Source organism: Hordeum vulgare, chromosome 6H, assembly GCF_904849725.1.
Source record: "Hordeum vulgare subsp. vulgare chromosome 6H, MorexV3_pseudomolecules_assembly, whole genome shotgun sequence".
Classification (NCBI taxonomy): Eukaryota; Viridiplantae; Streptophyta; class Magnoliopsida; order Poales; family Poaceae; genus Hordeum; species Hordeum vulgare.
Window position 1 is genome coordinate 378,716,186 of NC_058523.1, and position 13,449 is coordinate 378,729,634.

Here is a 13,449-nt window from a genome sequence, read left to right on the forward strand (position 1 = left end):
CGATGAATTGTGGATTTGTGATCAGATTATCTATGAATTATATTTGAGTCTTTGGTGATTTCTTATATGCATGATTTGAGATCCTTGTAAGTCTCTCCGAGTCTTGGGTTTTGTTTGGCCAACTAGATCTATGATTCTTGCAATGGAGAGGTGCTTGGTTTTGGGTTCATACCGTCCGGTGACCTTTCCCAGTGACAGAAAGGGCAGCAAGGCACGCATGATGTTGTTGCCATCAAGGGTAACAAGATGGGCTTTCATCATAGATTTAAGATTATCCATCTACGTCATGTCATCTTGCTTAAGGCGTTAATCTGTTCTTATGAACTCAATACACTAGATGCCTGCTGGATAGCGGTCGACGTGTGAAGTAATAGTAGTAGATGGAGAAAGTATCGGTCTACTTGTTTTGGACATGATGCCTATAGATATGATCATTGCCATAGATAACGTCATGACTTTGCGCGGTTCTATTAATTGCTCGACAGCAATTCGTTCACCCACCGTCTACTTGCTTTCATGAGAGAAGCCACTAGTGAACACTACGGCCCCCGGGTCTATTCACAACTATCATCTCCACTTTTACTTTTACTTTGCTTTGTTTACTTTTTGCTTTCAGTTCTCACTTTGCAAACAATCTATAAGGGATTGACAATCCCTTCATAGCGTTGGGTGCAAGCTCTTTGTGTTTGTGCAGGTACTTGTGACTTGATGCGATCCTCCTACTGGATCGATACCTTGGTTCTCAAACTGAGGGAAATGCTTACCGCCGCTGTGCTACATCACCCTTTCTGCTTCAAGGGAACACCAACGCAAGGCTCCAAGGCCGCGGGGAATCCTTTGCATATTTGCCAAGGAAGTCCCTATAGGCGTAGCCCGTAGCACAAGGATTCCTCGTGCCGTTGCCAGGGAAGGTCTTTTGTTGCCGTAGCACCTCTTCTAACAACGACGTAGATCTTAAGATGATTAGGGCTCATATCAACTTGAATGAACCTCCTCATATGAATGAATTATTTAACTTTACCCCTAGGAGTATAAGTTTTTAGAATATGCATGCTATATCTCTAAGAAATCAGGGATGTGTGCTTGAGGAGTTGGAAACTAAGGATGATAATACTTAAAATCTATGGTATATGCCTAGCTAGGGGCGTAAAACAGTAGCGCTTGTTGGGAGGCAACCCAATGAATAAAATTTATTTTTATTTTTCATTTATGTTCTTGAGTGTTTGCACAATTATGATACTATTATTATTGTGTTTTTTGTGTTTTATTTAGTGTTTGTACCAAGCAAATCCTTTAGGGGCATGTGTGGTTTTAGTTGCTTTAATCCTGTTGAAAAATAGAAACTTTTGCGTCCGATAGAAAAATCCTAAAAACCACAAAAACGTAAAAAGTATCTGAATTGTCTACACAACATTGATATATAAATTCCCTACGTGTGCTAAGTTTTCAGAATTTTTGGGGTTACATAAGTATAAGTAAATTTTGAATCCTTGCAGATTGTTCTCTTTTTAACACATTTTGTTTTGTTTGTGTTTTGTGCTTATTTTAATGATTATATGGTTTATACTGGGGGGTTATAAGCCATGGTAAAATTAGACTACAGTAGGTACAATGCAAAAACAAAATTGTAATAGGTTTTCAACATTACATATTGTTGGGACCCCGATCCTAAGCCATAGGAATCCAGCCTGTAACACATCACATCTCTTTGCGGTCTCACGCACGGTTATCCCCGCGGCTGCAGCCTTAACTTAGCCGGGACCGTTTGCGTCTTTTGACTCGCGTATGCAATTGTGTCGCTAGCATTCCGATGTCAAAGAACCCGGGTTGACATGTCTAGTCCTAAACTCAAGTGGCAGTTCCGTACAGGGACAGGCATACATGACCCAGCAAAGCAGGTGTCGGTCATCAGCGAGTGTAGACAAGTCGTAGCAAGCTACAAGGACTCCATCACACCGCGTGACATTTCCCCAGAGGGACACACACAACAGCTAAGAGGGACACATGCCGGTCAACCAATGTGTCCGGAGCAGTAGCGAGCTACCATGGCTCGGTGGAAACACAAAGGGGCATTTCCCCGTAAGGAATGCTACTAAGAAAAACGATTAGGTGTTCGAACCCCATGCATATCAGTTACAACACACGTACGCATGGCATAGCCGATATGCATAGATACATCAATGGCATCACAACATAACCATAAACATACAAACTTTATTTAGAAGGCTCAGAAGAACCTCACACATAATATTATACAGATAGGGATCTCACGACCCATCATCACAAGTCATACAAACAAGTCTTACAAGCCAGCGGAAGATTAAAACTGTCTGAGTACAGACAGATGGAAGGGTAAAAGGCACATGGTATGACTATCTACACACCCAACCTAGGGCCAGATCGTAGCTGGGACACCAGCTACTCGTCATCGTCAACGTCTAGATATAACCCACCATTAGGGTCATTAACAACCTCTGCAACAAATTATTAAGCAAACATGAGTACAAAAGTACTCAGCAAGACTTTAGAATGATCTATCTACTCATGCAATGTATCAACAAGGAGTTGTGGGGTTTCATGCAAAAAGCCAGCATTTGACTCTTGGCTAGACAAAAAACATTTTCAAATAGTTTTGACAACTTTGTTTTATCGCACACGAGTCCACTAACACCACAACAATACACCATCGTGGAATCATTCCGTCTCCCTACGGAAATGCCATCCACGACACTCACACTTATCTTGACATTTTTATGACTAGCCATTATAGTTGTCTATGAACAACATATGTTTCCAAGTAGTCCATATCCGCGGACGTGGCTATTCGAATAGATCATAACCCTGCAGGGGTGTACTTCTTCACACAAGCTCTCGCCACTTATCGCCATGTGCACGTCATGCACCTCGGCAACCTTCAAGCGGAAGCCTAGCGAGGGAGTCGACCACGACCGTTAACCACACTAATACCTAGTCCAGGTTTATCGCCTATCTGAGGGTAACCCGCACGGAAGTCCGGCCGAGGTTTCCGCCACGGCCCCAAACGATGGGCGCAGGGTTCCCAAGCCCACCATCCGGGTGCCACTTGGTACACCGTGCCACTGCCTACCGCATCATGGCCCACCTCTAAGGTCAGCACTATGCACGACCTCCAGCATGACTATAAACACCAGAAACTACTTGCAACTCCTGGACCGAGTACTAGGCGATTAATAAGTCGAGAGGGTCAATTAAGTATCCCAATGTGTGGTAGTATCTAGTCTTGGATTACATACACAGAACTCAGTTCCTATGGACGGTTCCAATTAAACAACCCGCCATGTACTCCTACATAGCCTTTCATTGGTACCTTTACCAAATCAGGTTAAACACACAACCTTTATTAACTGAACACATTCTCACGATCCTGTTCATAACCCATATGACAGACCATACACAACTCTAAGCATAGCATGCATAGCAGGATAAGACACATCATGGCTCAGGCATCTACCAGGTATGCTAGGTTGCAAGGTTTAGCTATTTACTGTGACAAAGACATGTCATGCAAAGGAATGGGTTCAACTAACGTGGTAAAAGCATTGGAAGCATTTTGACCTAATGCAATAAGTAAGAGCAGGAGCGAGAACATGGGATTTATCGGGATGATCAAAACGGTTGCTTGCCTTGTTGCTCAGCAGAGGGGTGATATCCGTCGCCCGGATAATCAGTCGTATCCGAAGGGGCGGGGCCTACCGAAGGGGCAGGTTAGCTGGCCGTTGAAAGTCAAACTTGACCAGTGGGACCCACTCGTCAGTGACTCTCGCCAGTTTTTAGAATAAGTTTAAACTTAATTAGCTAATTAACAGAGCTGGACCCACATGTCAGTGACTATTTACTTTTAATATAATTTTTATTTTTATTTTGGCTAAACTTAATTAGTCAGGGGGCTGGCTCCACTTTTCATAGGCTCAGGGGGGGTTGAACCCACCAATGACGAGGTCGATCTCGCCGACGGTGAGCCTCCGGCAGCACCAGAGACGGCGGAGGGCGTCGGAAACGCGTCTCCCATGACCATTCGAGCGGCAGAAGGTACAGTGAGAACGGCCACTCGACGGCGTGCACGATGGAGCAAACCCCAGGGGCTAAGGTGGCCGGATCGACGCCGGCGACGAGCTTGGCGGCGGCCGAAGCTCGGCGATTGTCGAGGTCATCGAAAACGGGGGCAAAACACATGGGTGTAGCAAACCGACTCAAGACGAGTCAAGCCTCTGTGTTTCTGTGCCATCCCTGGATCAGTATGCTGGCACACACAGTACATCAGTGTATATATCAAAGTGCAATCACATGTAAATAGCGTAAAACTGATGTATACCTTAAATATCTCAGCGGAAGCAGTCTAGGGAGTGGATGTCCCAATAAACACCAACGGCAAGTTGAGTGTAGACGGTAACCCTGAATCGTACTCTTACTCGTCGAAGAAAACTATCTGCAACATAAGACGTTGCAGCCGTGTAGGTCAGCATATTGAATATGCCGGCAAGTCACATATGAGAGGGGGTGAAAAATAATCATCTATACTATATGCATATATGGCAGGTGGGGCTATAAGTTTTTAGCGAAAAGCAAGTTTTCTCCTACATCAAGAGAGGGCTAAAAAGCAAAATGTTACTACGTAGTTGGTTGTTAATGAGATGGTTCCGCCAACCAGTTCTCGTACCCGAGTTGTCAATAATTACCCTCATCAAATATATATAATGGTGTTGAGAAATCCAGATAACTTCAGTTCCTTTGGCTCAAGTTGTCCATGACCGTGGACACGACTAATCGATTAGGTTTGAGTACTCTGCAGAGTTTTGCACACGTTCCCCACAAGATTTGATCGCCTCCATGTATGTCCTCGCACTTCAGGGTGTTTGAAGACCGGATGATCAAAACATGGTCTTTCAACGGGTCCCTCTGAATCCCTGTCGGTGCCCATCCAATCCTACCGTTCTTCTACATCTGCTAGCACCGCCTGTCCAGAGTCGCCGCGTTGTCCAACCAAGCCAGAGCCCATAATGACTTGTGGCTCTGCAGGTAAGCCTTGGGTCTTGAAAATATCCGTCCGTCTCTTTGAGCCTGGGTGAAGCTTTCCCAGGATGTCATGGCCTCTCCCGCATCCCGGGTCATCCACTGGGTTCTCCAGGGAGCCGATCAACCGTCCTTCACCCAGAGTTGCATTGCGTCCGAGGTCTTGAAAATCTTGTCTTAACCGGTCTTGAATATTTAATCAACCTTGCATCACTCGTGTTATGCACTCAACCGAAATCCCGTCTACTCAAGCATAGCAATATGAAATTTGTCGTCCCGGGGCCAAGTATCGGGGTTGTTGTGTGCCTACCACATGATACTACAATATATACTAAAATTTCCAAGTACCTAAGCAGCATGCAATTGGGCATAGGATGGTAGAACTACGATGCATAAAACATAGGTGATAGTATGATCAAAGTGACTTGCCTGGTCATGTTGACGAAGAAGAATTTCTCGAAAAAATAACTTGATAGACTACTCGTCACTCTCCGATGAAATCTATATAACAAACATATCATTCACATAAGCACTCATACTAGCAATCATTCTAGCAATCAAAACGAAGAAGAGAGTGAATAAGAATCTGAAAGAAACTTCAAACAAGACTAGGGAGTCTTCTAAACACTAAATGATTTTTGTCTAACAGAAAATAATAACAAGGAACTAAGATATAAGTTTAACTAAGATAAAATAAAGTATGTTTCACAAAACTTTTTTGAAAGTATTCCCAAACGGGATTCGAAACAATGCGGAAACCAATTGCAAGTTACTAAGGAACTAGAATTGATTTCATGAAAACAAATAAATATAAAATAAAAACTTGTGGCAAAACTACTGTTTATCTAATAGAAACAAAACATAATATTTCTGAAATAATAAAGAAAATATTTTAAAACAAAAGTAGAAAAGGAATTAGCCGAAATCCTAAAAGAGGTGAAACAGAAATTGTATCACATGAAACAGTGAGCTAAAATACTCAAACAAATCTGAAATTTTTACCACTTATGAATAGGATCACTAGTGATCAGTACCAAAAGGAATCAAATTAAAAGCTATTTTTAAACTCCTGGAATAGGCAAAAGAAAGTTTAAACTAAATCTGATCTAACTTATATTTGCAAATTTCAAACATAGACAAATTATATGTTTTTAAAAACTGCAGGAAATTTTTGAGCTACTAGAAAAATAATCACTATCATTGGACTTCGGGATCAAAAGTTGTGGCCAAAACAAAACAGAAACTTTCTGTTTTTGCAATTTAGACAGAAAAACTGAAGTTGACTAGCTAACAAATAGGGGGTAGACGTGGCGTGCTACGATAGGCTGCGGGGTGTGTTTGTTGCAATGTTAGGAGCAAACGGCCGAGGCTAACAAAACTTGCTGGTTAAATGGATAAGTGAAATAAAAACCGCCGGTTTTTTCTAATCTAAACCGAAGAGGTATTTTAAGATGTAATGTAACCATCTAATAGAGATCCAAAGGCTACAAAAGAAAAAAAACAACAGAGAAGAGGAGAGAGTCCTTACCGTGGCTGGAGCTGCTCCCGTGGCTGATGGTGGCCGAGGTGGGAAGGAGGTGCTCCGGTGGGGAGGGGATCCGGCGGGAGGTGGGGAAGGGGGGGGCCAAAGGTGGGGGCTCCAGGGAGGGGTGGTGGGCGAGGTGGAGGGAGGGCTGCAGGGAGGGGGTGAGGTGGGAAGGGAAAACTACTGGTGGTGCTGGTCGCTGGTTCCAGGGGAGGAACCGAAGGGTGGAGGGCGACGGGGTGCCAAGGGGGTGGCGGTGGAGGGGGCCGAGGTGGTGGGGAGAGGCGGCCGAAGGGTGGAGGTGGAGGAGGTGCAGGGAGGTGGCGAGGTGGAGGAGTTCTCTGGTGATGGGAGGAGTTCTGGGAGGTTTTCTGGTGACGACTCCGGCGAGGGGTGCGCGAGCTAGAGGCGAGGAGAGGCGGCGGTTTCAACGGCAATGGAACAAGGAGGACGTGGGGCTTCTTATAGAGGCGACGGGAGGCGCTGGGAAGGGATGTGCTTCGCGAATCCCGGAGGTGGGGATCTCCCTCTCCATGGATGGAAGGTTTCCTGTCACGTGAAGAAGAGATGGAGGTAGGAGATGATGTAGGTTGGGCCAAATAGGAAAGTTCTTAATGGGCCACCGGGGTTTCCTAATAAAAACGATTCTATTCCTATTTTCAAAACTAGGAAACTAAAACGTTAAAAAGGAAATCAAATCAATTCGGAATAAAGAGTTTTTATATACTAAAATTATCAGAAAAATAAAATATAAATGATGGGCATTTTTCCACGCCAAAAATAAAAACTTCAGAAAAAATGTTTTTCCAAAAATCCCTAAAAGCATTATTTCTTTTTGCAAATAATTTCAAATGACCCTCTAAGTTTGTGGGTTCAATTAACTTTCAAAATGCCCGTGGGTTCGAGGGTCATGTTCCTCCGCTCTAGAATGTATTTCCCGGCATTTTGTTGCACGGAGAAAACGAATGGAAATGCAAAAGAATTCAATGCAAATATCTCCGTTCAAATTCTTTATAGTTGAAGAAGTCATGTCATCTTCTCTCTTTGCTTTTAAAAGCTTGAATTGGAATTCACCGGAGAAGGGGAAAGTCATTTTATTCCCTCTCTTTCAAAAGTTTCGAAAAGTTTCAAATTTCACACAAGTTTTAGTCACTCAGCAAACAAACAAACAATCAATCTGATAATTATATTAACATTCCAAAATTTATAATTTTGGGATGTTACAATGGGGCTGGGCTCCTAAAGCACCTACGCGACGAGCTGAAGCTGTTGCAGGCCTCAGATAGACTAACCGGTCACCGTAGGTTCACCGGCGACGAGCTACAGCAGCGGTCCTCGTCGGGCTCCGGTGAAACTAGGCCTAGAGCTCGGGATCGAAGGGGAAAATGAGGGGGAAAGCATCCCGAGCTCACAGGGAGTGCAAAGGCGACGAGAGCGGGCTCGGGGATAGTCTGAGGAGGAAGAACGACGACGGCGAGCTCCGGGGATCCGAGGTTGAAGACGATGGCGTCACGGCGTCTCAGGGGTTCTCGGCGTCGAGCGTCTGGTTAGATAGGTTCACGAGACCAAGGCGAAGCTATTGCACAGCTCAGGTGAGAGGGAGAGGGGCCGGAGCGACGGCGAGCTCGAGCTCATCTCGGGCTCTAATGGCGACCGAGAGAAGAAGAACAAGGGGCGAATGAGGAGGGGGAAAGCACGGGAGGAGGTCGCGGGAGGCTTATCCTTCCTCGCCAGCGTGAAGTGGCGGCCAGGCAGGCACACAGGTGCGTGGCCGTACCGGAGGGAGCGGCGGCCACCTCGTGCTGCCGACTGGCAGAAGGTTGACGACAGGGCGAGCTGGGCCTGGGCCAGGTAAGCGTCTGATAACTCTTTTTCTATTTTTTTTCTCTTTTCTGTTTCTGTTAAGACATTTCTGATATGGTTTTGTTTTATTTTTCTCTCCAAACTATTCCTAAAATAATTTGAAACATGCTGAAGTGTTATTTGGAATATTTCCAAATATAAACAAAAGTTTCAGCATTTTTGAAAACTTTGCATTATTTGAAATCAACTATATAGTTGATTTCAGTAGCTTTTAACTTTAATTTAAAATGCCAAAAGCACTTTGAAAATATATTTCACCCCTGATATTTTGTTTTCACTATTTATAAAAAATGATGAACTGGTCTAATGGCCATTTTGGAATTTTTAATTTGCCACCAATTTGAATTGCTTTTGAATATAGAGTTGCTAGGGTTTTGCTTTTGTTTTCATTTCATTTTCTTGGATGCAATGAAGAAGACATGAGCACAAACTTGCTATACTCTATTAGGGATTGGGGATGTGACAACTCACCCCCACTCAAAAGAATCTCGTCCCGAGATTTGGAAGTCGTCGGGAATAGCGCGGGATACTCAAGTCGTAGACGATCCTCTCTTTCCCATGTTGCCTCTTTTTCAGAATGATTTGACCATTGAACTTTAAGAAACTTGAGGTTTCGACGTCGAGTGGTACGCTCAGCTTGATCAAGAATATGAACAGGGTATTCTCGATATGAAAGGTTATCTTGGAGATCAAGCATTTCGTGGTCCACTTCACGGATAGGATCCGAAAAGCAACGCCTGAGTTGCGAGATGTGGAATACATCATGAACCTTGGAAAGATGCGGAGGAAGTTCCAATTGGTAGGCAACTACTCCTCGTTTGGCAAGAATGCGAAAAGGACCGAACAAGGAGCCAACTTGCCCTTGATACCGAAACGATGGGTACCCTTCAAAGGTGTAACCCGAAGGTAAGCCTTCTCGTCAACTTCAAAGGTCACAGCCTTATGATGACGATCGTATTTGCTCTTTTGACGGGACTGGGCTGTTTTTAACTTTTCACGAATAATACGAACTTGCTCTTCTGCTTCCTGGATCATATCCGGACCAAAGAGTTGCCTCTCTTCGGTTTCTGACCAATTAAGAGGTGTTCGACATCTTTGTCCATAGAGAACTTCAAAAGGGGCTTTTCCCAAGCTTGATTGATAACTATTGTTATAAGAAAATTAGGCGAATGGAAGGCACTTCTCCCAATTCATACCAAACGATATAACACAAGCTCGAAGCATATCTTCTAGGATTTGATTCACTCTTTCTACTTGACCACTTGACTGAGGATGGAAAGCTGATACGTCTCAAACGTATCTATAATTTTTCATGGTTTCATGTTGTTATCTTGTCATCTTTGGATGTTTTATGTACCTTTTATATCTTTTTTGGGCCTAACTTATTAATTCAGTGCCAAGTGCCAGTTCCTATTTTTCTGTGTTTTTGGCTCTGTTCAGATCTGATTTTGGAATGGAGTCCAAACGGAATAAAATCCCCGAAATGGTATTTTCCCGAACGGAAGAAGATCAGGGGGCATATGGGCTAAGCCAGGAGGGCTGCAGGGAGCCCACAAGCCCCCACTCCGCCACCAGGGGGAGGCTGCGGTGGGTAGGCTTCTGGCCTCCCTGGCGCCCCCCTGACCTAGATCTTGCGCCTATATATTCCCTAAAAATCAGAAAAAAATCATGGGAGCCTTGAAAATACTTTTCCGTCGCCGCAAGCTTCCGTTTCCGCGAGATCTCATCTGGAGACCCTTCCCGATGCCCTGTGGAGGGGTCTTTGGAGTTGGAGGGCTTCTTCATCATCATCATCGCCCCTCCAATAACTTGTGAGTAGTTCACTTCAGACCTACGGGTCCGTAGTTAGTAGCTAGATGGCTTCTTCTCTCTCTTGGATCTTCAATACAAAGTTCTCCATGATCTTCATGGAGATCTATCCAATGTAAACTTCTTTGGCGGTGAGTTTGTCGAGATCCGATGAATTGTGGATTTGTGATGAGATTATCTATGATATATATTTCAGTCTTTGCTGATTTTCTTATATGCATGATTTGATATCCTTGTAAGTCTCTCCGAGTCTTCAGTTTTGTTTGGCCAACTAGATCTACGATTCTTGCAATGGGAGAAGTGCTTGGTTTTGGGTTCTTACCATGTGGTGACCTTTCCCAGTGACAGTAGGGGCAACAAGGCACACATTGAGTAGTTGCCATCAAGGGTAACAAGGTGGGCTCTGTCGTTGATATGAGATTGTCCATCCACATCATGTCATCTTGCTTAAGGCGTTACTCTGTTGTTTTGGACTTAATACACTAGGTGCATGCTGGATAGCGGTCGACGTGTGGAGTAATAGTAGTTGATGCAGAAAGTATCGGTCTACTTGTTTTGGACGTGATGCCTATAGATATAATCATTGCCATAGATATTGTCACGACTTTGCGCGGTTCTATCAATTGCTCGACTGTAATTTGTTCCCCCACCGTCTACTTGCTTTCCTGAGAGAAGGCACTAGTAAACACTACGACCCCCGGGTCTATTCACATCTATCGTTTACACCTCCGCTTTTACTTTGCTTTGTTACTTTGTTTCTTTTAGTTCTCACTTTGCGAACAATCTATAAGGGATTGACAACCCCTTCATAGCGTTGGGAGAAGGTGCTTTGTGTTTGTGCACGCACTTGCGATACTCCTTCACTGGATCGATACCTTGGTTCTCAAAACTGAGGGAAATACTTACCACCGCTGCGCTACATCACCCTTTCCGCTTTAAGGGAACACCAACGCAAGGCTCCAAGGCCACGGGGAAATCCTTTGCATATTTGCCTAGGAAGTCCCTAAAGGCGTAGCCATAGCAGAAGGATTCCTGGTGCCTTTGCTGAGAAGAATCAAGACAAGAACTGTCTCCCGTCAGCATGTGTTTCTGGCGCCGTTGGAAGGTCTTTTGTTGCAGCGACAATAGCTCGCTAGACCAAGAAAACTCCTAACTTGCTTAACCGATTCAGGTGGAGTCCAATCAAGGACGGCTTGAACTCTCTCGGGATTGACAACAATACCCTTACCAGAGATTATGTTACCTAGATAGGTCACTTCTGGTAATCAAAATTCACATTTTGAAAACTTGGCATAAAGGCGGTGCTCTCGAAGTTTCATCAATACCAGCCTTAGATGCTCGGCATGTTCTTGTTCGTTCTTCGAGTAGATGAGAATATCATCGAGGTATACCACGACGAATTTATCCAAATACTCCATGAATATTGAATTCATCAAGCGAGAGAAGGTGGATGGGGCATTGGTTAAACCGAAGGACATGACGGTGTACTCATATTGGTCATAACGAGTGACAAAAGCCGTTTTTGGAATGTCCCCGTTCTTGATGTTGATTTGATGGTAAACCAACCTCAAATCCATTTTAGAGAAGACCGAGGATCCATCGAGCTGATCATACAGATCGTTGATCCTGGGGAGCGGATACTTGTTCTTTATGGTGACCAGGTTAACTAGTCGATAATATACAACCATCCGATCCGATCCGTCTTTCTTCTTGACGAAGAGGACGGGGCAAGCCCAAGGAGAAGATCTAGGACGAATGAAACCTTTATTCAAGGCCTCATCTAGTTGCTTCTTAAGTTCGGCTAGCTCCAGGGGTGCCATCTTATAAGGTCTTCTGGCTATTGGAACAGTTCCCGGAACAAGGTTTATCACGAACCCTACATCCGTGTCAGGTGGAATTCCTGGCAGATCTTGTGGAAAAACATCCGGAAAGTCACGGACTACCGGAATGTCTTCAAGTTCTGGAAGAGGGTTGGCATTGAGGGAATAGAGTTGGCATTTGGCAACTCGAGTAGAGACATTGACTATCTCACCTGAGGGATGGGTAAGCTGAACATTTCTAGAATGAGTATCAATCTTGGCATAATGGGCTGACATCCAGTCCATACCCAAGATGATATTGATATCCGAAGATTTCAGGGCTATCAAAGATGATAGAAAAACTAGCCTGTCTACTAGAATCTCATTGTCATAGGTTATCCTAGAGGTTTCCCACTTACTACCAGGGGTTTGGACAACCATTGGGATTGGCATATCACAAAAGGACATGTTATGCAACTGTGCATAACTTTCTGAAATGAAGGAATGAGATGACCCAGTGTCAAAAAGAACACACGCTGGGTGATGATTGACAAGGAGCGTACCCAATATGACGTCGGGATCCTCTGGAGCTTCCTCTGCTGAAACATAGTTCACGCGACCAGGTGCAGGAGTTGGCTTCACATAGTAAGCTTTGCCCGACTTGCCTTGCCCAACGGACTTTCCAGGTTGCTTGGCACCCATATTCTGAGGACACTCTCGTGAGTAGTGCCCTGGTTCTCCACACTTGTAACAGATCACCTCATGGCACGTGGTGCAGCATTACTAGCTGGACCACCATAGGTCTTTGCTGGAGGGTTGGTCTGATTCGCCTGAGGCGCCACATAGGATGGCCTCGGGGTATATCTTGGCGACAGAGAGCTATTTGGAACCCACAGCCTGCGTTTTGGGAATGCGAAACCAGATGACGAGCCAGAGTCACGGGAGTGCTTCTTCGTGGCTTCATAGTCGGTATGACCAGTCTTGGCACTGATCGCCGTGTTGACAAGAGCTTGAAAGCTTGTACATTCGTCGAGGCACAGGTCACGACGAATTTCAGGGCTCAGACCCTTGCGGAATCTTGCTTGCTTCTTGGCATCAGTTGACACCTCTTCAGTTGCATAGCGAGCGAGGTTACCGAACTCGCGACTATAAGCATCTACGATCAATTTTCCCTGAGTGAAGGCACATAATTCCTCTCGCTTACGGTCCATCAGACCCTCTGGAATATGGTGCAAACGGAAGGCTGCACTAAAGTCTGCCCATGTGGTTGCTGGTCCGACAGGACGCATAGCTTCAAAGTTCTCCCACCACAGATTGGCAGGTCCTTCCAGAAAGTACGCCGCAAAGGTCACCTTGTCGGCCTCAGAAACATTGGCAGAGCAAATCTTGCGCGATATACTTCAC